The sequence below is a fragment of the Argopecten irradians genome, unplaced genomic scaffold (genome assembly GCF_041381155.1).
Source record: "Argopecten irradians isolate NY unplaced genomic scaffold, Ai_NY scaffold_0623, whole genome shotgun sequence".
NCBI classification, from domain to species: domain Eukaryota; kingdom Metazoa; phylum Mollusca; class Bivalvia; order Pectinida; family Pectinidae; genus Argopecten; species Argopecten irradians.
In genome coordinates this window covers 1-25,760 of record NW_027188090.1, presented here as the reverse complement: position 1 = coordinate 25,760, position 25,760 = coordinate 1, and the positions used below count along the sequence as shown (strand labels likewise).

Here is a 25,760-nt window from a genome sequence, read left to right as displayed (position 1 = left end):
ATCTCCTGTTCCCCTAACAACGGAAAAGGATTTCAACATTAATGAATGACTGTATATACATTATTTTAAGCAACCGTGAAGCATCCATAGTACGCGTTAGGAGTACACAATGTCTATTGATTTGAAGAAACTTTAATACATCTCCACAAGCTAGTCTTAGCTTACCAATGATGGTCCAAGCTGAGCGAATACTGAGCGGAATGTTAGACTACATAGTACATGTAGATAATCTACATATAATAATTGTACATGTAGAAACATAATTATATATTTATAAGACTCAAGACGGATAAATCATTCTCTATTGTCCTAACCTTGCTTAAACTACGGTTATATAAAGAATAAAGGTTAAATAAAGAAATCAATAAAAACAGGAAATTAGAAATCAAATAAAACATGTAACACTAGTTGTTAGTGTTTATCACAACTTCAGTGTGGTAATTGTATAAATTCCACACCATAATGGATAATGTTCTATATATGTAAATGGTGAAAGTTTACATTGGTATACCATTCTGCACAGCTTCACAAATTAATAAATATAGTGCATAATTATGTACATATTCACTACCAGGGAAAGGATCTCTTCATGTTTTCGACACAGCTTTTTTAATGAAAAAAAAATCACTAGACTAAGAAATTAGAATACCAGAGTAAGTGATGCTTTAATTCAGATACAATAATAATGTTATAATTAATATATTTCCTCATTCCTGATTCAATGATGGCATTTATGTTTTGTGTCAAACATTCTTTAATTTGTTCTTAAATTTATCTATGGTACATTATTGTGTCAACTGAATATTAATTCAGATCCAACATTGATGATTTCTTTGTGAATTCTTATCAATATGCAATTTTGAGAATACATAGATTATTTATCAGTAAATAACTGGCAACCAATGGCTTAATATAAGTATATGATTATTTAATAATATATTTCTAATATTTTGCTATCATGAAAATATAGAATATTGAAATTAATTGTGGATACTTATAATTACATTTCGTATGTCTAGTCTTTGATGAGGACATTTATAGAACTTTTAACTGATTGATAGTTCTGTAAAAGTTTATTTTAAGAGAACAGTTATCAGCATGGTGTAAAAGGGAAAAGTAAATCTTTTAAAGAACCTTACTTGCAATATTGATTCAATAACCCCAAGTAAATACGGGTAGTTAACCTATAGGTACATATAGTTACATATACACAAAATGTATACATGTACATACCGGTACATGTATATGTCAGAGATACAAACATGCTAAATTGCCATCATTAGTTTATTTTTCATTTATTTTCCAGATTTGACAGATTGATGTCTTTGAAATTAAATACCGGAGATATAAAATCAGATTGCTATAAGAAAATATTCCAGGACTGGGCAAGAAGAACTTACCCAAACTTTTTTATTTGGTAAGCAAACAAAATGTGGAAAAAAAAGTTTGTATGATATTGTACATATGAATGTCACTGTATTGATTAGTGTATTGGGAGCAAAGTTTTTATTCATTGTAAGTTTTATTCGATAATTAACTTTAAAATCAGATTGCTATAACTCATGTAGTATATTATACAATATACATGTATACTTCATAATATCTTCCCTTTGAATGAAGTGAGATATATTGTATACAAGAACTGGCTCTTCATCCTCTTCTTATCTAATAATATCCTGCAAAGCCCTGCATTTCTGAAGTGTTAAATATATGACTTATGGTGATGAAATTTGAAGGATACATATGTAGTTCAATTCTGTAACCCAAAGCTGATATTTAATACACTACATTCAGGTCATTGACCCTATGTTCTAAGAGAAAGGTAAAAAGTAAAAGCCAAGTTCACAGTGATTTGATTGTCCAGGCTGGACCCTAACTTCTGAACTATTTGTAGTAATAACTACTAATAAGGGGAGACAATCTTGAGTTACGCTGCATATGATTTGTTCTACAGATGTATTGTTTAATTTAGTCACAATTTTTCTTTTTTTTTCTTTTTGATACACATGGGTCTGTGAAAGACTTGCCTTGTATAAAAAGTATGTAACCATTTTCACAAACATGTACATGATCTAATAGTGACATTCCAACATTATAATTTATATGTCTAGGCATTGATCATAACAAAAAGGCACTAGTATTGTAGCCTCTTTGTTATAAAACTTTATTAATGACAACTGTTGAATATTTCAGACTGACCACATTAAAATGCATGGCCACAAACAGCACTTTTCTCCAGACGTGACAGTGTTTGAAAATTGAAGATCAGCAAACTAGCCATGCCTCTTCGGCTACGAAGATCAGGTATTTTTTCACATCTGAAATGATTTCATACTTAAATACGAGTTGTCTTTCTGAAATTTATGAAACTTACTTAGTCAATATATTTCTTTTATGACATTAAGTTCCTGCTTGTAAATTTTAAATAATGTGGTTAACATTTACCTTGTTTGAAACACATACATTTCTAATGTAAGAAATAAGGACTTTTTAGTTGGAGTTGGAGAATGGTTTTATACTAACCATGTAGAATTTTAAATACATGTTGTAATACCTTCGAATAGATCAAATGTCCATAATTAATTAACTTGGTAAAAGACATACAAATGGTTTTCGGGATGAATAACATGACTTGGTAATTTGACGAACAAATAAACAAAATGTTTTTTTCTTTTTTACTTGCGGTTAATTAAGACCAATATTCATATTTTATGCATGCCGGCAAACCACAGAAACATCTAGTAATACATACGTGTACATGCTATCATGATATTTACTTAGTCAACATCATATTCATTGTGGCATTTGTTTTTTATTTCTATTTTTTTAGGTTTTCTTTCTCCCTAAATGGATGGACTGATGCCTTCTGTTGGTATGAGATTGCAGATATCTGGGGCCAGTCAGTGCCTGTAACCCCTGAATTGGAGGGAGAAGTCCATACTCTGTTTGTCTGAATTATTGGTTAGGTCAACAAGCGCCGGCTACTCTCAAGTAACAGGCTTGACCAAGGCAACAAGGGATTTGATTGGCTACAAGGCAACACCTCTGGTCATATACAAAGCTCCATATACATTGTATATCACACTGACAAAACCCACATCATCCTTTGTACAAAGCATGTACATATATGTAAAAAGTTAACTTCATCAGTGTATATACCAATTATTACCGAATTGTGTAATTATAAGTACAATTGCTATGTGTCAGAGCAGGAACTTTTGTACATACCGGTATATATATCATGCATAATTTGCATATTTCTCTGTCCAAAGTGATGATCAAACAAGATATTGGTAAAGAGTTATCGCTCTTTGCTACAAATGATAAGCAAAACATGTGCTTAAGTTTTATGTAGCAGTTTTTTTTTTAACTGCAAAATAAATACTGTTTTAAAAACACTTACAATGTCTTCTCTTCATTTTTCAGACGTTTTTATACTGGAGGAATCATTTTAATAGACAATTTTACAAATTATTTTTAATAGAAAGTAGATCTATGAAAGCCATAACAGTATCCAGTAAATGATCCAAAGAAAATTTGACCTGAAAGTCACCCAAGGAAATCTTAACCAGAATTTCAGGTCAAGATTTCTTGACCTTAAATTGACCTGAAATTGACCAGAAATTCAGGTCAAGAAATATTGACCTGAAATTCAGGTGAAGATTTCTTAACCTGAATTTTAGGTCAAGATTTCTTGACCAGAAATTGACCTGATATTGACCAGAATTTCAGGTCAAGAAATCTTGACCTGAAATTCAGGTTAAGATTTCTTGACCTGAATTTCATGTCAAGATTTCTTCACCTGAATTTCAGGTGAAGATTTCTTGACCTGAAATTCACCTGAAATTCACCAGAATTTTGCATGAAATTTGACCTGAATTTCAGGTCAAGAAATCTTCACCTGAAATTGACCAGAATTTCTCTTGAAATTTGACCTGAAATTCAGGTCAAGAAATCTTAACCTGAAATTGACCAGAAATTGACCAGAATTTCAGGTCAAGAAATCTTGACCTGAATTTCACCTGAAATTAACCAGAATTTCTGGTCAATTTCAGGTGAATTTCAGGGCAAGATTTCTTGACCTGAAATTCAGGTTAGGAAATATTGGCTGTGTATACTTGACGATTTAAGAAATGCATCTTCCGAGGAATGAAATGAAAAAATAAAAATGAAAATATCGCCCATGCATTGTAGCTAACAGCTCAGTTGAAGATCGATATATACAAACTATGATATAGCATTGTGATGGACCGAAAGGACTCGATCTCGCTACTCTTTTTCAACTTTTATTTTAAGACAACTCGTACGTTATTAATCATATTTCTCCACAGATTATTTTTTTAGTCTTGATAGATAATCACATACTGAGGTAGATCTATAAGATTGTATCTGGTTCTACAATGAATTGCACTTAAAATGACTTTAAAGGAATTATTTATTTACTTCTCGAAACTAACCTGCATATGCAGGTTATATTACTTACGTCTGCTTTAGTAATATTAATAGTACGGATAATATTAGTTTCGTGGGAACCTGTCTCTATATCAAGACACAAAAAATAACAAACAACGTTTTTGTATGTATTAGATAAAAAGCATTATTTCAAAAGGTTTGTAAATAATATATAAATGCTCATTGTGGCTATTGATATATTTCAAAATAAACAGATAATAAGGACGCAGCCCTTCGTGCCCAAAGTGCGAAGCACTTCTAAGGTAACGAATACACGAAAAACATAAAAAAAAACTCTATCTTCAAAATTCAATACCTACACACTGACAGCTTCAGTTCGCGGCCGCCATTTTGGGGAGATTGTGCGTTGCTCCGGTACTGCTCTCCCCAGTAAATATATATTTAACTTAATGCAAATGCATACCAGGGGTAATTAAACATTTTTTTTTATTATTTTTGAAATAATAATGATAACACTTTGAAAATGCAAAGCTTTAGAATGCATTCAAAATATGAAGGGTCCAAACGATCACCATTGTCAGCGCCGGTAGATGCTGGCATGATTTTGTATAAATCAGTTTTCGTATTTGTAGGTATGCGATTCCCTGTGTGTCAATATACGAAAAAATATAATCTAATGTTATCTTTAAATTAAGTAAGAAATAATAAGTGCCAACAATATGACAATTTATATATATAAAAGATATATAAGAATTCGTTGTAATTTTACAATGGAAGAGTGCCCGAGTTTTCCGAAGGAACGTCAGTTCTTCCGAATGTCTCATTGACTTCCTTTCGCGCTGCCAGTTTAGAAGCACACGTGTTTGAGGGTAAGGTTTTGATTTAAGTTTTCTCTGTTTTTTGCTATTTAGGCCTTTTTTCTCATTTAATAAATACGTATGCTTAGAGTTGCATTTTTGGATCTTCGCACCAGTAAGGAGCTTGGATCAATCCATTCCATTCATTTTACTACAAATCGGAGGAGAATGACATTAAGGGGAATACATGTCCCTGAGCATTTGGCTACTGGACCATTATTTCTCTTTGTCAGTGAAACTCGACAGTAGGATAAATGGCCTGAAATGTGTTATTATCGGTTCATTGTTTGTTAGACTTTCGTCAACTTGGTGTGCATCAGCTCAATATGAGTTATATGCGTACAACACGTCTCATCGATAGTCTGAATCGATTTGGTATACAATCGCTTTGTCTTCTGGAAGCACAAGAGGCTCAGCAACTTCTTGTCTCAGTGATGATCAGGTGCACCTCAATGCTGAAGGGAACAGGCGTTTGCAACCAGTCGATTAAAGGTGCTTATATGTACTTTTTAAGGGTTAATTTTAATTTTCAAAAAAAATTAAGGTAAATTTAGGGGGTTATAATGTCATTTTAAATATCATGAATTCTAACTAGAGATTTAGATCATGAATTTTAGTTTTAACACGAGGCAATACTGACCTAACTGAGCAGCACATGGTATGTTTACCCCACTAGTCACATATATACTGACAAATGTTGATGAACCAATAATTAAGTTGATATAGCTGAGAGTTAAGCTAGGACATCTGAGCAAGTACATAGTTACCTTACCCCACTAGTCACATTATAACTGACAAATGGTTATGAACCAATAATTAAGTTGATAGCTGAGAGTTAAGCTTTAATTGCCATGATTATTTACTTTTGGTAATACAGAGATGGAAGTAAAACTATTTTTTAAGAAATATATAGTTGTGGACCTGTGAATCGTGCAAGACACAACTTAATAAAATGTATTTGTGAGGGGAAGGGGAGACCGAATGGTTAAAACAATGTTACTTCTAAGCCTGCACATCTAATTAAGCTTTAAACTGTGTTCGTATGGATTCTATAGTCTATATAAAATGCCAAAGCTTTGTAGACAATCATGTCATAATGCATGCTAGCGCATTATGAAATGATTGTCTGCAAAGCTCACTGCTCTGGCATCTATATAGACCGTAGATTCCGTAGGAAGATAGCTTAATACTTATATTTACTTTTGTTTTATTAGTTTAACGTCCATATTAACAACCAGGGTCATGTAAGGACGTGCCAGGTTTGTTGGTGGTGGAAAGCCAGAGTACCCAGAGAAAATCCACACAACCAATGGATCATGTACCTGTCACAATACCATACATGAGATTCTAACAACTCGCGGACCAGATGGTGGGAGGGCTTGTGGCTTGTATTCAGAGACATCTTAACCACTCGGCCACCACGCGCCTCACTGATTATAAAATCATTTGATGTTACTTATGTCAGCATTAGTGACGTCATAATGGATCAACGTTTTCGGGTTTCACGGTGTATACCACAATAGACTTTCAATTGTGCACTTGTAATTAATTAGATTGTCTCCTGTAGACGAGGGAATCATCTACATTTGAGGCAGATTTCTATCTGTTTTTAGTTTATATAGTACAAGTGGCAAGTGAAATGTAAAATTATAACAATTCCCAATTCATTTCGTGGGTCTATGAGAGAACTTAATTTTGTCTAAAAGTTTCTCGGAGAATTTCCTGGCTGTTATTCTTCAACTTGTAATTTTACACATTGTAAAACAAATCTTTTTCCTCCCATGTGCTTTTTCCTAGTTCTCAATACAAAATTTCTTAACTACACAATATAATATAATTTACTTAGTTTATAGAGTCAGTTTTACTTTACTTACTGACCCCAAAGAGTAAAAGCCATAGGAATTGTAGTAAGTTGTATAGGGGGACAAGGCATATTTAGGTCACCAAACCTGGACACTGTCTAGAAATCTTACAGCAACACCTGATAAGTCGATTGTATTGCCATGCAATGTAAAGTTTTCTGTATTTTTTGGGCTAATTGATCTTTGAGAATTTCTATATCAAACTATTATATCAAGGGTTACTCTGTGGTGCGCTAGTTCATAATATTATAACCCGATGGTGATGGTGTAAACTCATATTAAGGTACATTGCTCGAGGACGCAAGGTGTATTCTTTGTTAACTAGGATTGTCTCTGTAGACGGAACATCACATTTGAGCCAGATTTTTAACTGTTTTATAGTGACAAAATTTAAAAGTTTCACTAAAGTTATTTGATAAATTGAATCTGACGGGCTCGTGGCATATCAAATTATTCAACTCATTTGATAAGTTTCATATTACAATAGCAACTCATGTGAGTTCCTCTATTTATCACATCTAAGGTAAGAAAATTTTCAGGGATAATCTGATAAAAGGAACATTAAATTCAGATTAGGTCTTTATATCGCTACCAAGGTATATATCATTGACATCTTAAAAGCCAGAAGCAGTTTTTTCACATCCCCCCCCCCCCCTATCTTTCAAATGTTACTATTAAAATGTATTCAAAGTCAGCAGAATGTAAAAGCTTTATGTTTATTTGTATATATTCTAGGTCTGCTTACATTACATATCTGCCAAATTGACATATTGATTTATAAATCATAGTTTGCCATTGTTTCTTACAATAGTGTAATAGATGTTTGAAGATAATAATATTAAGATGGTGTGAATACTGCTTAAGGTAAGCTATGAATAATTGTATAAAGGATGCCAAATGTTAAAGTATGTTAGAATATATATATTTAAAAAAATTGCCAAATTGAAAAATCAAAGTACTGTAAGTACTAAAACTGAAAAAAGCATTGATGTAACAAAATTTTAGTTCAAAGAAGGCAAATATGTCATTAGTAACATTTTAGGGTGTGTATTTTCTTGCAAGTCCCATGTCATTATCAAAGTTGGGTTATTTATCTTCAAGTATTCATTTAATTAATTTTGGATAAATTATAGAGATTGCAGACAACCATCCCTCCTCATATCAAAAGATGAATCTAAAAAATTATGAGAAGATTTTAAGAAAATGCTAGAAAATTTCTTTTAGATTTGAACTTTGAACCTATCTTGAATTCAACAGTTTCAACAAATATTTACAATCAGTGTCATGTGACCTTTTCTCTAATGTTTGAATATAATTGTCTGAATAACAAAATAAAGAAAATTTTTTGTAGTTATGATTATTTGATGGTAATTGATCTTGAGGACAAGGCCATGGAGACCTACAGCTAATAACAATCTGCAGTAAAATGACAACAAGGGAAACATTAAGACTCCATTAAGAAGAAAGTATAATCTGACACATGGATGTCCCTTGATGGCATTTTTACAAAGTTCTTGGCTTATGCTGCAAATGTTGTTTACAGACCTCATTTATAAGGAACTATGTGCAATGCACATAATATACAAGTATTTTTTTCCGATGAACTATGTGGTACAGATCTATTACAGGAGGAAAGGGCAAAAGGCAATTAATTAGATAATTTTCAAGAGAAGAAATGAAATGACAAAAACTAAGGGTCAAATGTTCATTTAAAGAATTGGTTACTGCATCAAAATCAAAACTGAATTGTTTTGAATTATGTTTATTCAAAAATACTTTAATACAAACATGAAATAACATCACAATACATTATTTTTTCTAGTTCTCTTCTGTGATACACACAATGTATTCAGGTATATTAGTAAGTAAAGAGCAGTTCTTGATACTTTGCTGCCATATTGAAGAAAAGTCATATCAAAGTCAGATTCAGTATGATACTGTCTCTATATAATGCATAAAATGGACACTGAGAATTCTTAACAGCATATTAAAACAACCATTCTCAAAATCAGTGTGTTATTTGTATACACTGACATGTACATTGGACCCTCGATAATCTGGACACCTTCGTTCCCAGCCTAAACCGCCCAGATTACAAATTTTCCGGACTGCCGAATTTCGTGTACCCTAGTCAATTTTGAAATTGTCATGTACAAGTTACTCCCCTTGACCTTGTAAATCAATGATCGGTTTTTTATGTTTATGTACTAAAATAAATACTTTTTTTGTTATGTTTTAAAAGTTTTTTCCCATTTAATTATGTTAAGAATATGAAATTAACGTACATGTAATCACACATTATTTGCAACTTGTTGTTAATGTCACATTACTTACAAATGTTTATACATATATTGGTAGCAAGATCAGAAACAGTTGTAAAAACATTTGATAGAAGCATCAACTAATGGGAACAACCAATGGGCTATGTCACCAGAAGCGTTAAAATTTGTGTCATTTTGGTGAACACACTGCACAAAGTCAACAAGTAAAACTGTTTAATGTTTCTGTTGTAGCAAATAAATGAATGTCATTCCATATACAATGTACTTATATGGCCGTGTCACAGATGTGAATCATTGAAATATACATTGTAGCAATGATAATTCAGGCGTGATGATGGGTAAATAAATAATCAGTTTATATTATAAAATGTAGGATATTTCTATATATATATCTAAATGCAAAGTTACTCGACACTCACTAATTGTCATCACTTGATGTTTTGCAACAATACAGTCAATGGGACAGAATTGTAGTTCTGATAATGACCGTCTGTCAGAACATATATAGTGTGTTTCATTCAAGCCAAGAAAACTCTTTTTGTTTGTATGAATTTTACAACAAAACAGAAAGACTAACATGTGAGTCAGTCTGTGAAGTTAAAAGTTTAAACACCTTCTATCTCTCCACAGATTGATAACAATCGGCAGCATGTCAAATGGTGACAACTCTTTGCAAAAGTTGCAAATTTGTGTTTTAATTGGCATTACGAAACAATGCGAATGAGAAGCACCAATTCATATGCTTGTTGTCCAGAGCTACATGTATGTTGTCGCAGCTAGTTTAATATATGCCTGGTAGTCATCCTTAGAATCATTTCACAGCTTCCAAAGTAATCCTGATAATCTCCAGTCTTCAACAATTATGAATCTGCTTCAGTTGACTAGCCAATGAGTCCTGTAATTATAAGATTTAACATATATATCAATATTCTTAATTTGTTATAAAAAAAGTTACAGAAATCATCTAACAATGACAAAAGGAAGAAATTGGACTCATGTACACAAGTACATTGAGTTAAAGATGCTCCACCGCCGACAGAGTATAAATGATATTCATCATTTGAACAATAATTAGTTAACCTTAATCGTGTATGCATAAGTCTAATTAACACAAAAAAATTATATAAAATAATTAATTTTTCCTTTGGGTCAAGCGCACTCAGTACTTCATTCCATATAGGATATAGTGCTACAAATTTTTTTGGGATGCATGCAATTAATTATTTTATTTATATTTTTAACTTTTGTAACTGAAGAAAAATACTAAATTGTCTGCTCCCGTTTTTGATTGTGAAAAAATACCATTTGTCAGCGGTGAAGCATCTTTAATATATTAGCATCATAATTAATTTGTCTCCTATACCTGATACACATTGATAAAATACAATGTTTTGACTGTTAGCAAAACTTACTTTAAACCAAATACTGTAATATTGAGCAAGTGTAAATTTACCATGTATGATATATTACAGTGCACAGGTTATTGTTTATTTTGGTAAGTGTTATTATAAATTCTCTGAATCCATGAAGTTATATATATGTAGTGACTGTTTAATCGATGTTTTAAGTTCATACCGCCAATTTCGAAATCCCAGATATTAATGGTCTTAAATAAATCTAGCATTACAATTCTTCTATTTATCTAAAGAAATTCTGTATTCACATGTGTATTACCAGAAACATATATATACATAGAGATTGGAAACTCCTTCTTTGTCTTTGTTGACAGGCAGCGGGACCTCCGGTTTATAGATATTTTCCCTTGGCTAACTACTTTCTAGTGTATTCTTTTAAACATGATATTTTTGCATTAATACAAAGTTTAAACATTATAGCATGGTTTGATGTGACCAGTTTGTCCAATTGATGTTATTTAATATGTTTTTTGAAAGCATGAAAATCGGCAATTTTACCTGGTTTTTCGAAAATCAGACATTCAAAACCGGAAGTGCATTTTGTTTTATTCATATATAAGTTAAAATATTATTTTTCTTTCCAAAATCGTCCTCAAACCATCTGAAAATTACTGAACTTTTTTAATATTTCAAAGTTATTCTGCTGTATTTTACTATTTAAAAGTTTATCTAAAAACCCCTAAGCACATACAGAGGTACATCTGCCGATCGTAAAAATGGCGGAGTTGCCAATCTCTATGTATATATGTTTCTGGTATTACACATACATGCTAAATTCTGGTAAATTGACTCTATGCATTGATATTAAATTTGATGTCATCGCATTAGAAAATAATACCAAAAATGAATCTTGTCAACTGCTAATTATATAACAACAAATTACTTCAAATTTAAAGTGATATTCAATTTTGTTGCGTTGTAATAAAATAAAACGTCGATTATATGGATGTTAGCAGGAATTCACACATACTCATGATGTTGTAAGTTCACTTCATGTGCAGATGTCTGTCAAATAGTTCATATAATAATATACCGACCCATAGGCATGATAGGCAAAGAAGCAAAACGAAATGAAACTTACGATTTTCACTGCTTCTGTCTCCAAATACAAAAAGAATTCCGTACTTTACTAGCAAGGTGGCTTGCAACATGCAGTGTTCAAAAATTCTTCGGTGTTTTTTCAGATATGAGAATGCATTATTAAATGGAAAATATCTCTTGACTTGCAAGTTTACATCACAGGTCCGCTTTGCGTGATGACGTCTTTGTTTACATTCGGCCGTTTACACTATTGCTGAGTGTCACGATATTTCATTGTATCTGTATCCGTGTATTAAATATTCCCTTCGTTAATGAATGGATGCGTTAGTTGACAATCCGTGCGAAATGATAAGGAACCAGCGTAACTCAGAATATATCGTGTTTGTTAGCTTCTGCATAGATCACCCAGACGCTTGATGCGTACGTAAGTTAAAAAGCGTCTGTTTGAGTGAGACTTGGTTAAATTCAGTGGGCCATCGTAATGACATGATCACAATACGAACGTACCTGTTCTCCAAAATGACTATCAATATAATACATGTAAAAACAAACAACTTTTGTATCTTTCTTACGTCGGGATGAATAAAAATATTGTCATTATATAATAGATTATGAATGTATACATCAAACTACAATTAGATACTTACATACCAAAATCCTGACAATTCCTTTTAGTGTTACCCAAACCGGATGTTTACATAAATATATGCAAATGCTGGCGAGAATTAGGCCACCGATCGCTACCACTGATGCAAATTATCCTCACTATTTTTCAATTATAGACGTTCATGCTATAGTTTTTGTAGACATGTTTGAAACTATTCTATTTAATGAAATACCATAGAAGTTGTTTAACTGCACTATGGCAGTATATTTGTTCTAGAAAGAGGAAAAAGAGAAAAAAAATCGCATGCAAATGAGAGGTCAATCGCATTTAATTTAGTGGGTCATCCGGGCCGTAGCAATATGAAGCTTTTTCAGTAAAAAATTGAGATGAGTTTGCAAAAGAAAAAGTTTTGAATTTTGATTTACTATTTCTTCAGTTCATAGCTTACTGCTAGGGGGCACTCTCACAAACCAACATAAAGTGGTGTCATAATGACAATATACATTATAGTGCTTAATACTGCACATTCCTCAGACATCATTTAATATAGTATAGATGTCTCCTATGCATGTCAAATTTACTAGTGTGAGATCACAGGCGTTTGTCTCTATATATAAGTTTCTTTTCTACCTAACTTTCATTCATTTGAAGCTGAAGTGTTGACATGCAGTGGTTTTCGAGCTACCCAATAGAACCCTGACGTGTTCATCGGAGGACAACACAGTTTCCGACCAGATGAAATCTGAATATTGTACGATGTTTCTGGATACCTAGTGACATTTATACGGCATGATATATATTTATATATTATTGCCTTCTTTTGAGCGCACTATGCAGGTCTCATAGTGTTGTCGAGGTATGGCATAGTGCCCGAGCCGGATCATATAATTGACTATAATACATTAATATGCGAATGTCACAGGGGGAAATTGGATTAGGATAACTGCAGTTACCAAGATGTAATGTGGTGACTAAAGAAATCAATCACACTATCTGTAAAAAAGTGTTCACAGAATAGACAGCCATTTTTAGGTCATCTGACTTGAAGGGTCAGGGTTGTTTTAGCACACCATCAGCACGTGGTCGGGCTATTCAAAACTTGTGTATGATTAGGGTAATGAAAAGTGATTGTTAGGGTAAGACCATGTTGGATCTAGGTAACTGCAGTTAACTTAATCATAGTAATCCGGTTCCCCCTGTGAATGTCAGATAGGTTGTACTATTTTGTATTCTTTGCTCCCTTTTAAAAAAGATATAAATTTTCAGGTCAGGATGACCTATATTCATCATGCTTCGTGCGCTGTACGTAAACTTTTCTTCTTAATAATCGAAAGGCCCAGGGTCCTCATATTGGGCCTGCGGCATGCTGGCATGAAGGGCTACCATGTTTGTTCAAATGAATGACATTGACCTTCATTCCCTCAAGGTACTATATTCTTTATATTGTGCCAATAATCAGATGACTGTTAAGGCACATGGGCCTTTAAATTTGTATTAGTAATTGCCAATTTTTCAGGTTTGGATTTAACTTTATAAATATAATATCTGTCCTTGGAATATCTCCAAGGGTGATTTTTTTTCTCTTTTTACATCAAGTGGCATATATTAAAGCATTGAACGTCTTTCAGTTAGCATTCATAGCTGAAATGAATGCCAACTGAACAGAGGCAAATTCCATGAAGCGCACAGCAATTGTGATGTCACAGTGATGATACAGTCATGAAAAAAAGGTTGAAGTTCATAGTTTATATGCTTGCAAACTGCACTTTGTAAGGTTACATAGTGGGACTGCAGTGGAAAATGTAAATATTTGTAATTTTGCAATTGGTTCATTCAGAAAATTAGGGCAAACATTAACTTTATGGGGCTAGTTTTGGGCGGGGTTTTTGGAAATAAAGAGTTATCTCCCCCTGATCTTCATTTTTATTTAAGTTGTTCACATTTCCCTAGAGTACACTACCTATACTAAAGTTATTAGTATAAATATTTCCATTATACTTTCAGTTTCCCTTTTAATCTATGTTAAACAAAATGGGCAATCAGGCTATGAACTTCAATCTGGTCAAGCGTATGAATATTTAACGTTTCCGCGTCACTGATAATGTATACAATGTATACTAAGGCCTATACATAACAGTCAAAGAATATGTTTTGTTAGGTATTTATATTTACAATTCAAATTGAATTTGATTATTATGATTGCAGGAATCTCCATCTTCAGACAGTACGAGTAGACAACTTGCTGTTGCAGTAGCAGACCAACACATGCAGCTAGCAACCTCCCATTTTGACATCAAACCTTATGGATATGTAGCTTTCCAAAAATGGTAAATTAAATCTTATGTAATTATGCATTGGCTGTCATATTTTTGACATCCATTGGTGCGTAACATACATGGTGTGTTCTAGGATAGCCAAAAGATATACTAGCACAAAATGCTTTATATTTACATTGTAACTAGTCACACCCTGTACCTCCTACCTTGTACCCTGTACCCTTACCCCTACCCCCTACATGAGTTGCTATTACGGACAACTTATGTAGGGGTTAAGGGTACAGAGTACAGGGTACAGGGTACAGGATACAGGGTACCGGGTACTGGGTAAGAGTTACAGGGTACAGGGTACTAGAATCAGGTACATCCCATTTTAAATAGAAAATAAGTGCATGCATGAAAATATCATTTGATGCAGCAGCCTATGATTTGATGGGAAATTATGGGCTTCCAGTGTGTTGCCATGGATAACTGCTGAACATTGGCAGTTGTTGAATGCAGAGCTTGGAAATTTCGTCTAGAACTACTCCTATGGCTCTTATAGTAGTGTGCTTGCCTTATCAGATGTTTGTTCTTGTCTAAAAATAATTTCATCAACTCCTCAGTGGTTATCTATTGCATTTGTGGAACATGCGTCACTTTGGCTCAGGTATGGGTACAGCGTACATGTTGTACATGCTTAATCGTATTGATCAACGATTTGGAATTTCAATGGTATCAATCAAAATACTCAACAACAACAACGACGTGAAATTTGTCAATATTTCTTGTTATATGTTTCATAAGGATTATAGAACAATACATTTATGTCATATTTTGCTTTGTGGTTATGTAACAGAATTAACCTCAATGAATTGTGCCTTTAATATGCTGATGTAACAAAATTTATTAATTAATATATATCAAGTGTGTGCTTCGGTTTTATTGAAGCATTCATACTCAAATGAAGTGCCTGATATGACATTCAAATGAGAAATGCCCCCTAGCGGTCAGCTATGAAATTTTCAAACGGTACCAAAATTTTAATGAGTTTCTTCTTCTCAATAACCGAAAGGCCCAGGATACTGATATTTGGCCTGTAGCATGCTGGGATGAAGGGCTACCAAGTTTGTTCAAATGAATGACATTGACCTTCATTCAAGGTCACAGGGGTCAAATAGGCTAAAAATCTTTAAACAACTTCTTTTCAAGTCTGAAAGGCCATGAATACTCTTTTTGGGTCTGCAGCATACTTGGATGAAGGGCTACTAAGTTTGTTCAAATTAATAACCTTGACTGTCATTCATGGTACACAGTGGTCAAATAGGTTAAAATCTTGAAATAACTTTTTATGAATAACTAAGAGGCCTAGAGACCTGATATTGGGCCTGTGACATGCTGAGATGAAGGGCTACCATATTTGTTTTTAAAAAAAAATTACCTTGATCTTCATTCACAGGGGTCAAATAGGCTATCTTTAAACGAATATTGTGTATTGTGCAAACAGTCAGATGACTGTTAAGGCCCATGGGCCTCTTGTTTTAACTTCAAATTATGAAAAAATGGTCTACAGAAATCTGTAATTATATACATGTAATTGTCTTTTTTCAAATTAATGTATTCAAATGGTGATTGTACTTCATAGCTGACCATAAGCACACTTTAATAAACAGAGACTATATCAATATACATATTTAGCATATTTAGCATGATATTAATATAACCTTTACCAAGATAGGAACACTGCTTCTGGCTTTTATTTTAAATAAAAAATACTACCAAATACATATCTATCTACGTCAAAATATTGTCACATTTTTGGAAAAAAAATCACACTGCCTACATGTAAAATATTACATATAGTCTTATACTGCAATTGCCATTTGTATTTAAGCATTGAACATCTTTCAGTTGGCAAATTCCATGAAGCGCTAGATATCTATTGAATTTGCCTCTGTTCATTTGGCATTCATATTGGCTATGAAGGACAACTGATAGACGTTCAATGGTTATATTTACATTTGGTTACATTTTATGATGAAATCCCATAGGATTTTGCATCTATAATGAATTAAACATTCGTTATCGCTGGTTCGACAATTGTGAAGTCACAATGATAATGACGTCGTAATAAGCGCTTGAAATTCATAGTTTATATGACTGCCAACTGTGCTTTGTAAGGTTACATAGTGGGACTGTAGTGAAAATGTAAATATAATTTCATGAATCTTAACAATTAAATGAGCTTTTCATTATTCAAGTTCTCATAAACCAAGAGGCCCATCAGAGACCTGATTTTGGGTCTGTAGTATGATGATATGCAGAGCTAACAAGTTTGATGACAATGACCTTAGTTCAAGCTTCAAATAGGCTTAAATGACTTCTTTATTAAAAGAAAAAGCCAATTTGGTTAAAAATATTTGCTTGAACAGGTGGCAGAAATCATTGATTAGGACATTATTTTTTTTTTACAATGGATGTTGATATTGATCGAAGGAAATGTGACAATTTTTTTATGTCTATTCTAGCTAGCCAAGTGTAAATGTACAAATTTTAAGTTGTTTTAATTTCTATGAATGAATATCATTATAAAGCTATACACATTCTAACTAGAACATGTTCCACTGTTCTCTCTATAAGTTGTTCAATATTAAAAATGTATGGGTGAATTGAATATTCACATTTTACGAAATTGCTGCTGACATTTATTTTTCAATAAAATGAGTACTCCACAAGCAATGTGGAGCTATGTGTATGGATACATGCTCGATCAATTATAGCTGATCCAAGATTTAGAAATGATTTCTGGTAAAAAAAAAGGCTTATTTTTACAGAGTCTGTGACATGGCACTTGAACTATAATACTATTTGACTAATAACCAGTCACAATTCCAAAGCATATAAGTTGATATCAAATGGAAATAGGTAACTGATTACATTGTGCATATATATATATATTGCTTTTATAGAGGAAACAGGGAATATTAATTAAGGAAAACAGTTGAATTGATGAAAAGTAATGACATATTTTTTCTGAAGTATTATTTCAAAGGATATAAGAGTGTTGGATGAGTAATATTTCGACATGAAAAGAATATAATTCATATATAGTTAATATAAAAAAGTAAAATCAAAGTTGAAGAATAAAAGCCAGACAATTCTTCAATTATCATTTACTTTTCAATTTAATCTTTAAAAAATATTACTTAACTACAGAGTTCTCAAACAAGAGGAACCTTATTTAATATTTTACATATGGTAAGTTTAGATAAAAAGTAATTATCATAATTAACTAAGAACTGCATGACACAACAAAGCATTAATGAGGCTAAGTTGTGTCTGCACGTATCACAGGTCCACAACAATTAAAATCATTTATGCCTTAAATTGCGTCTGTACGTAATCACAGGTCCACAACAATTAAAATCATTTATGCCTTAAATTGTGTCTGCACGTATCACAGGTCCACAACAATTTAAAATCATTATGCCTTAAATTGTGTCTGCACGTATCACAGGTCCAAAACAATTTAAAATCATTAATGCCCTAAGTTGTGTCTGCACGTATCACAGGTCCACAACAATTAAAATTCATTAATGCCCTAAGTTTTGTCTGCACGTATCACAGGTCCACAACAATTTAAAATCATTAATGCCCTAATTTGTGTCTGCACGTATCACAGGTCCACAACAATTAAAAATCATTAATGCCCTAAGTTTTGTCTGCACGTATTACAGGTCCACAACAAATTGAAAATTGGTATAAATTAAGGATTATTGTGGGTACCAGGTAATTAGTGTAGTATGATAAAAATTCATTGGGTGTGAGAACCAAAAATGATTGTTTGAGTTAATATATAGTGTTTACCATGTGGCCAGGCAAATTCCTTAATTTCGGTTGTCAGTATTCTATTTGAAGATGCAATTTAATCAGACAGTTTAAAAAGCTTGATACCCAGTCATAAATATATATATTTCAACAATTTAGCAACAAGTACTACCTGACCTGGCAGAAATGTTATACAAAATGTATTTCCAAATGCATCTAACATGGTTGATCTTTTGTATTGGATTATGCAAGGCCTGATATTTAATCTGTGAATGTAATATTTATTTGAATATGTATAAAGATCATTGCTTTTGAGTGTCTGTGTCATCACTATTTGTGCCATATGAAGATGTTATAATTGTCATTTTCTTCCCATTGGGTAGTGTAATTGTCAAAGGTCGATTCAGTGTTTGTGGAGGGACTCTAAAGTTTGGGTCAATGGATATTCTGTCAGTGTTAACGATTACAGGATGGGTGTTTTCATTAGAAGTTGGTTGAATCCGATTATTCCTTTCTACATATGTAATTGGTGGATATGGTGCTACAGATGGTATATTTGGTAATGGTGATTGATTATTATCACCATTTGATCTAGTTAATAGTTTGGCTTTGTCTTCTGCTGTTGGAGCATGAAGGTTTATTTTACTTTTCTGTCTTTTGTTTTGAATTTTTTTTGAAAGTAGGTTGTTTTTCAAAATTTTGGTTGCTTGATACTTTGAATTGGGGTTTCAATTTGGTTGTTGGCAGTAAAAAGTTTCTTGCCTCATTGATTTTTACTATGTTTTCAAGTGACACAACTATTGATTCCAGGTGTTGTGGTTGAGATGTTGCTGCTTCACTCTGATGTTGTATTGCATCAATAGCCCGTGTTAAGCGCTCTAATAACCTGTCTGTCTTCATTTTATCATTGACTTTATGAACTCTGGTGTTCACTAAATCGCTTACATGATTGTCATCAGAGTCCTTTGGTGTATTTAATGAGTGTACTTTATGAATATGTTTACACAATGAATTTGAATCTGGGCATGAACATTTGAACATGTGACCACACAAATTAACACATGGGATATTTTTACATTTCAAAAAACATGACTGTAGTTCACATACTGAAGCACCCCTGGTAACTGTGTATGGTGGAACATTTATATTAGAAGACCTCACTGTGTATTGGTTTTCATTTACATGTTCTACAAAATTATCGGGGATGTCTAACCCTGAAGTATGCCTATCTGTATGATATATCTGTTGAATCGACATGTTGAGGTTTATCATAGTTGGTATATCTAAACCTGTTTAAATAATAATGCTTTTCCATGTCAAGTAGAATGGAAATTAATCTGTCAACTCTTTTGTTTTGTTTTCTATCAAAATATATAGTTTTAAGTTTATTGTGGAAGCTTTCCAAAAACATGTTAGTATTTAATTCAGTTTGCAGGTCTGGTTGGCGTAAATGAAGAGCCCATTTTTCAGGTCTTGACAGATAGTTTTTTTGGAAATAAGATACAAATTCCGGTTCTAATATTGAATATTTTGCCATGAACTGTTTAATAAATTGATTGTATTCAGATTCAGTCTTTGAATTTAAAATTGAACGAAGAAAAAAAACCATTTCTATTTTGTGGTCTTTATTTTTAACAGATGCATGTAATTTTCGACGCCATGACTGATTAACATGCCAGACACAAAGATAGTGATGCAAGTTATTACCAAATACTGTTCGGGCAGCTGTAATACTAGCGGAATCATCGTCTGTGAGAAAAAACCGTATTTCTGTATCTGGACATTTACACTTTACAGCATTGAGAAAAATTTGCAACGTTGATGTATCTTCACGGCCTGAAATACAAAAAGCCACTGGATACCCTTTATGGTAATCGTCCACAACTAATAAGGTGATTAATTTGAAGTTATAAATATTTGTTTTGTGTGTAGAGTCCATGCACAGCAATCTGCTTCCAAATTTTTCATACATATCAATTTGTTCCTTTGTCATTAAAACTAATATAAAGTCATCTTTTGTTAATTCTGGTAAGGTAGGTTCCAATTTACCAACCTGTTTAAAACAAAGAACTGGATTAGTATCTGTATTGGATTCTAACTCCTTTACCCAAAGACAAATTGAAGTGGCATCATCGGGATGTCGTTTATACTCGCATTCTACAAGTTTACTTTTCATAGCCATAATATTTTTTCTGTTAATTAGTTGATAAAATTTAATATCATTGCTGCTGCGTCCATCTAAATTTCCAATGTCACATTGGATATCATCTAAAATTTTATCAACAGGAATCCCCAAATATAATTTTCTGGAAATGTCATTCCTTATATTTTCAGGCATAGGTAAATATTTAGTTTGTTCGAAATCGACAGAATGGCTATGAGATGAGATGTAGGTTACCTTTACATGACCTGTAGCCTTATCTATACTAACATACATCCTAGATGGACAGAGATCATTAAGTTTACAAGACCCTTTCTTATTTGATCTGCGTTTCTTATTTGCTTTACGCTGGTGCTTATTTATTCCACTTCTGTTACAAACAAACTGCATGGTAGTGGAAGTCTTGCCCTCTTTGCCTGGGCGTTCGCTTCTGAAAAACACATTATTGTTTAACTCTTGTGTGCTTTTCCATTGTTTAAATTCGTCAAATGTTTCAAATTCTAATTTTGTTGTTTCTAGGGTTGCAGAATGAACAGAAGTTAAATGGGGCAAAAGCTGTTTTACTCTATTAAAGCGGGCTGGACAGGAAGTAATCATGCAGCGGATTGAATTTTTGTTTTGTTTTGAACTGCTTGGATTATCTGAGTGAATTCTTTTATTGTGGCGTTGCAAAGTTGTTAAGCTACTGAATACAGAATGACACTCTTTACAGCTTATCGTTTGTATACCTGATTGCTTTGGATTTTTGATGGGTTGACTGAAGCTTGAAAATTCCGTTTCTTCCCACTTAAATGTTCCAAATGGCTGCTCAAATGAAATAGACTCTTCGCTTTGACTAAGATCAGTATTTCGTTGTACTACTGCATCATAGTGGCCACCACCAAAATTTGTAAAAGCTATGTGCAGGTCCATATGTGGTTTATTTGCAAAATGTTCGATAGAAAAAACTCTGGGATCTGTTATTGTACCCCCATATGTAACCAATATGTTTACCCCTAGTGCCAGTGACAACGCAACAACACTTTCCTGACCAGCATATACTCCATTCCTTGACAAACGGTTTATTTCATTCAGCATATGCTGATGAGGATCAATTGTTGCATCGTCTGGATGGAAAAAATCTTGAAATAAATGAAGATTTTCATTCATGAACTCTGTAGCAGTTTGACTTAGGTATTCATGCGAATCCTCATCCCCTAACAAAACAAAACTTATGGCCCTAAATAAACAATTACCATCACCCAACACTTGTCTCCTCATTAATCCGAAATCATTAAGATACTGGTCCTGGTTCCTTACTTCAACATTCCTCTCCTTGGATCTTTGGGCCATCAACTACAAAAACATGGGTTTCCATAATCATTCAGATCATTCATAGATGAATTAATGTCTTCAATTTACAATTTTGATTCATCTAAATTTGAAAAATTTAAAAGTATATATAGGATTTGATGTTTAACAAAATTTGAGTAAACAGACAGCACTATAATATGGGTTATGTATGACATAATTTTGTCTCTAGCAGTGAAGGTCCATAAATTTCAAAAAAATTTGATTACAATTTTCGTCTTGGTTTTCTATTTGCTTGTGGTAATATGTCGTGACATCTTTACCACTTGGCCACCTCAGGTATAGTGTAATTGTTGAAAAAATACATTTACTATGTATTTTCAAAATGTTATGTAATTGTTTTCAAAAGTGGGCATTTAAATCAATATGAAAGTGGAACGGATGCAATTGTCAAAATAGTTAAACTTCAACCTTTCTTGTCATAATTTGTTGTGATATGATTAAGATATATATTTACATTTCATTCCATATTATACATACCATAGCTCTTTAAAGGTATCAAAGGAAAAGCATTGGGGCATGAAAACAACAAAAATATGAACCAATATCCAAACTGGAATATAAATAACAAATGTTAGGTAATAAAACTCCATGGATGACTTTCACCTCTAGCAAAAATGAATTGACAAATGATTGATGTGTATTAAAATCAAACCCATATCCAATTCAGCAATGCCAGAAATAGTGATCTTTCATTGATGTGTTGATATGCAAGTTTCACATAAAAACAAATCAATTTTAATACTGTTTCAAAATTTCATGGTCCTATTAGAGCATGCCAGGTTTAGGAAATTAACTCTACTCAGGTGGAGGGCTTGTGGTAATACTTGTATATAGAAACACCGTACCACTAAGTCACCAAAGTCCGTTCTTAAGGACCAATAACAGAAAATTCAAAGACATAAATTTCAAATTGCAATATAAAAAACAACAACAGTTTTTTGTGATCATAAACAAAGTAATGATATTTACTGTCATGTGGTTTCCTGCATCTAATGTAAACCTGTGCCAATTATACAGTAGTTATGTTTGAAAACTTCATAAATTAAATAAACTGATAGTTCTCCAACAATAATGGCCAATTGGCAAACTAAATTTTAATTCAATAAAATAAATTTAAGTTTCACTATATACATATTGATGCTGAAATTATATTAAGTAATTAATTTATTTCTTCATCTTTTTAAATTTTATTTAAATCAATAAAACTGACATTTTTAGTATGAATATCTCACCATGGGTTCAATACTGGAAGTATTGGATTCAACGTTGGAACTGGCACTGACAGTCTGCATTTCTATGCAGTTCCTCAGAGGAATCTGCTTAATGATAGTGTTAATTTCAAGAAGTATCATTAATGAAAATTCTCATTACAACATTAAACAAGATTTTAAAAACACGTTTTCTTTGTCATTGTCTATACAAATCTGTACTGAATCACATGCCAAATTTGCAATTCATTTACATTAACAATAACACAGTTCTTACCAGTTAGAGTCGCCTGCTTTGCAGACAAATGAGGTTAATATTTGTATATTTACGTACATGTATCTTTCTCAAATTAATGAATATCTTGATTCAATCAACGCTTATGAATAAAGACAAATGATATACAGACAATAACAAATTACACTTTTACCTCGGCGTACGAATGCTCCATATTTAGCACTCCTGGAATCATCAAACCTGACAAGAGCACCATGCTCAACTGAAACACGTAAATATAGATTGCAGCTTAAGTAAAATACAACACACAAAATGTATTATCATATTTGTAGTGCCAATAGGTGCGTCATCTTGGCAGTGCTCATACTAGCGTTACTGTAAATTAAATACGAAATACTATAACTGAACAGCATAATAATGTGACAAAGCTACATTACCAATGCAATCAGAATTGCCTGCATGACTAGTTCTCCTAGATCAGCACAGAGCACTCTAAAACAAACGAAGTTTGACGATATTTAGATGGATAGACCGCAGTTCAAATATCCTTGAATTTGAAAAATAGGCGGTAAAATACAGAAAGTACTTTCGTTTTACATGCGCTCTCTTATACCACCCTGTACTCATCGGATTTTATTAATACAGTGACTTCCGGAGGCAAAATACGAAACTAAAGGGTAAAGGTGAAAACAAGGGTGATCAAAAGCCTGATTGGAAAATAGCCTCTGTTAGGGCAAGGTCACTTTCTAATAACGCGCCGTTTGATTGGTCGCGCACCCCGTCCCATATATAGATATACACCGCTGTGCTCGCACCAGAATTCCAATCTTCCCCCTGTATATCATGCTTCTGCGCTCTTATTAACAACTTAGGGGCGTTTACACACACACACGTACACACCCTGAGCATGGTTGATAGACAACGGAGCCGAGAGAGTACAACTTCCTCTCTGCGGTCTCTCCGACTGGACAGTTTAGGATTAAGTGTAGGTTGAATTTTAAACAGTTTATTGTTTGTTTCGGTAGACCACCTTTGTTGCCAATGGTGTTTGATGGCTGGACTGAATTGAAGGTTTGATGTCGGTGTATTGGTAGTTTCAAATCTGTTTGTGCTAGGCGAAGAGCAGTCTTATAGCTGCTTCATCAGCCTGTTCATTCCCCTTTATACCCACATGACTGGGAATCCAGAGATAAGTAATTTGAGTTTTAGAAGATAATCGAAATGTTCGGATTAAAAGATTTTGGATTAGAGTATTTCTAGGGCTTCCTGATTTCAAAGCCTGAAAAACCGAAAGAGAGTCTGAACAGATGATTGCCTTTTCAATGCGGTGTTCTTTCGATATGGTCAAGCGCCAGACCGATAGCACATGCTTCCGCAGAGAAAATGGAGGCAATATCCGGGAGTCGGATAGAGAGGAGCAGTGATTAGATGTACAGCATGCTGCCGCAACTTTATCACCATCTTTTGATCCGTCAGTGTAGATCTGAACATGGTCAGGGAAAGCCTAATGCACTCCCGAAAGGAGGATTTGTGTTTCTTCGGGTAATGCACTGGATTTTGCCCTCTCATGTAGAGATAAATTGATATCAGGTGTTTGAATGAGCCATGGTGGTACATCCGATACGGTGTACTCGTCAATGGTGTCGAAAGTTATATTAAGTTCCAGCAAAAATTTTTGAAATTCTGATGCCAAATGTTGGTATGAGCTTTTGATTTTGTGTAAATATTTCTTGGTGTTGTGGATTGAATACAAGGTTAAATGCAGGATTTTTGGGGTTGGATTTCAGTTGAGCAGCATACTGTAAGGATAATTTCTTTCGTCGATCGTCTAGAGATGGCTCATTAGCTTCCACATGGAGACTCTTCACAGGTGTTGTTCGAAAAGCTCCAAGTGCCAGACGCAGTCCCTGATTCTGTATAGGGTCAAGCATCTGTAGATAGGAGCTGCGAGCCGATCCATAGACAATAGAGCCGTAGTCAATGAAGTGACCGATAGATACGTAGAAGCATTTCACGGTCTGCACCCCAATCAGAATGGGAAAGAACTCGTAGAATGTTCAGCGCCTTCGAGCACTTATCCTTCAGATGTTTGATATGTGGAACAAAGGACAGTTTCGAATCAAATATTAGTCCAAGAAATTTAGTTTGTTCAACTACTGGAATTTTAATTCCATTGAGTGTGAGGTCAGGATCATTGTGTGGTTTTCGTTTTTGACAGAAGTGCATACAGACAGTTTTTGATC

At 33.3% G+C, this 25,760-nt stretch overlaps 2 long non-coding RNA genes across 2 annotated transcripts; both read left to right on the top strand.

Moving 5' to 3' along the window:
• The first annotated feature begins 1,364 nt into the window (after window positions 1-1,364).
• Window positions 1,365-3,398, top strand: LOC138313255 (uncharacterized). The gene is made up of 3 exons (XR_011207149.1): window positions 1,365-1,417; window positions 2,194-2,304; window positions 2,831-3,398. It is a non-coding gene; the product is annotated as an uncharacterized lncRNA (long non-coding RNA).
• Window positions 3,399-14,611: 11,213 nt separating this feature from the next.
• On the top strand, window positions 14,612-23,575 carry LOC138313256 (uncharacterized). The gene is made up of 3 exons (XR_011207150.1): window positions 14,612-14,804; window positions 20,199-20,452; window positions 21,241-23,575. It is a non-coding gene; the product is annotated as an uncharacterized lncRNA (long non-coding RNA).
• The last annotated feature ends 2,185 nt before the right edge of the window (window positions 23,576-25,760 follow it).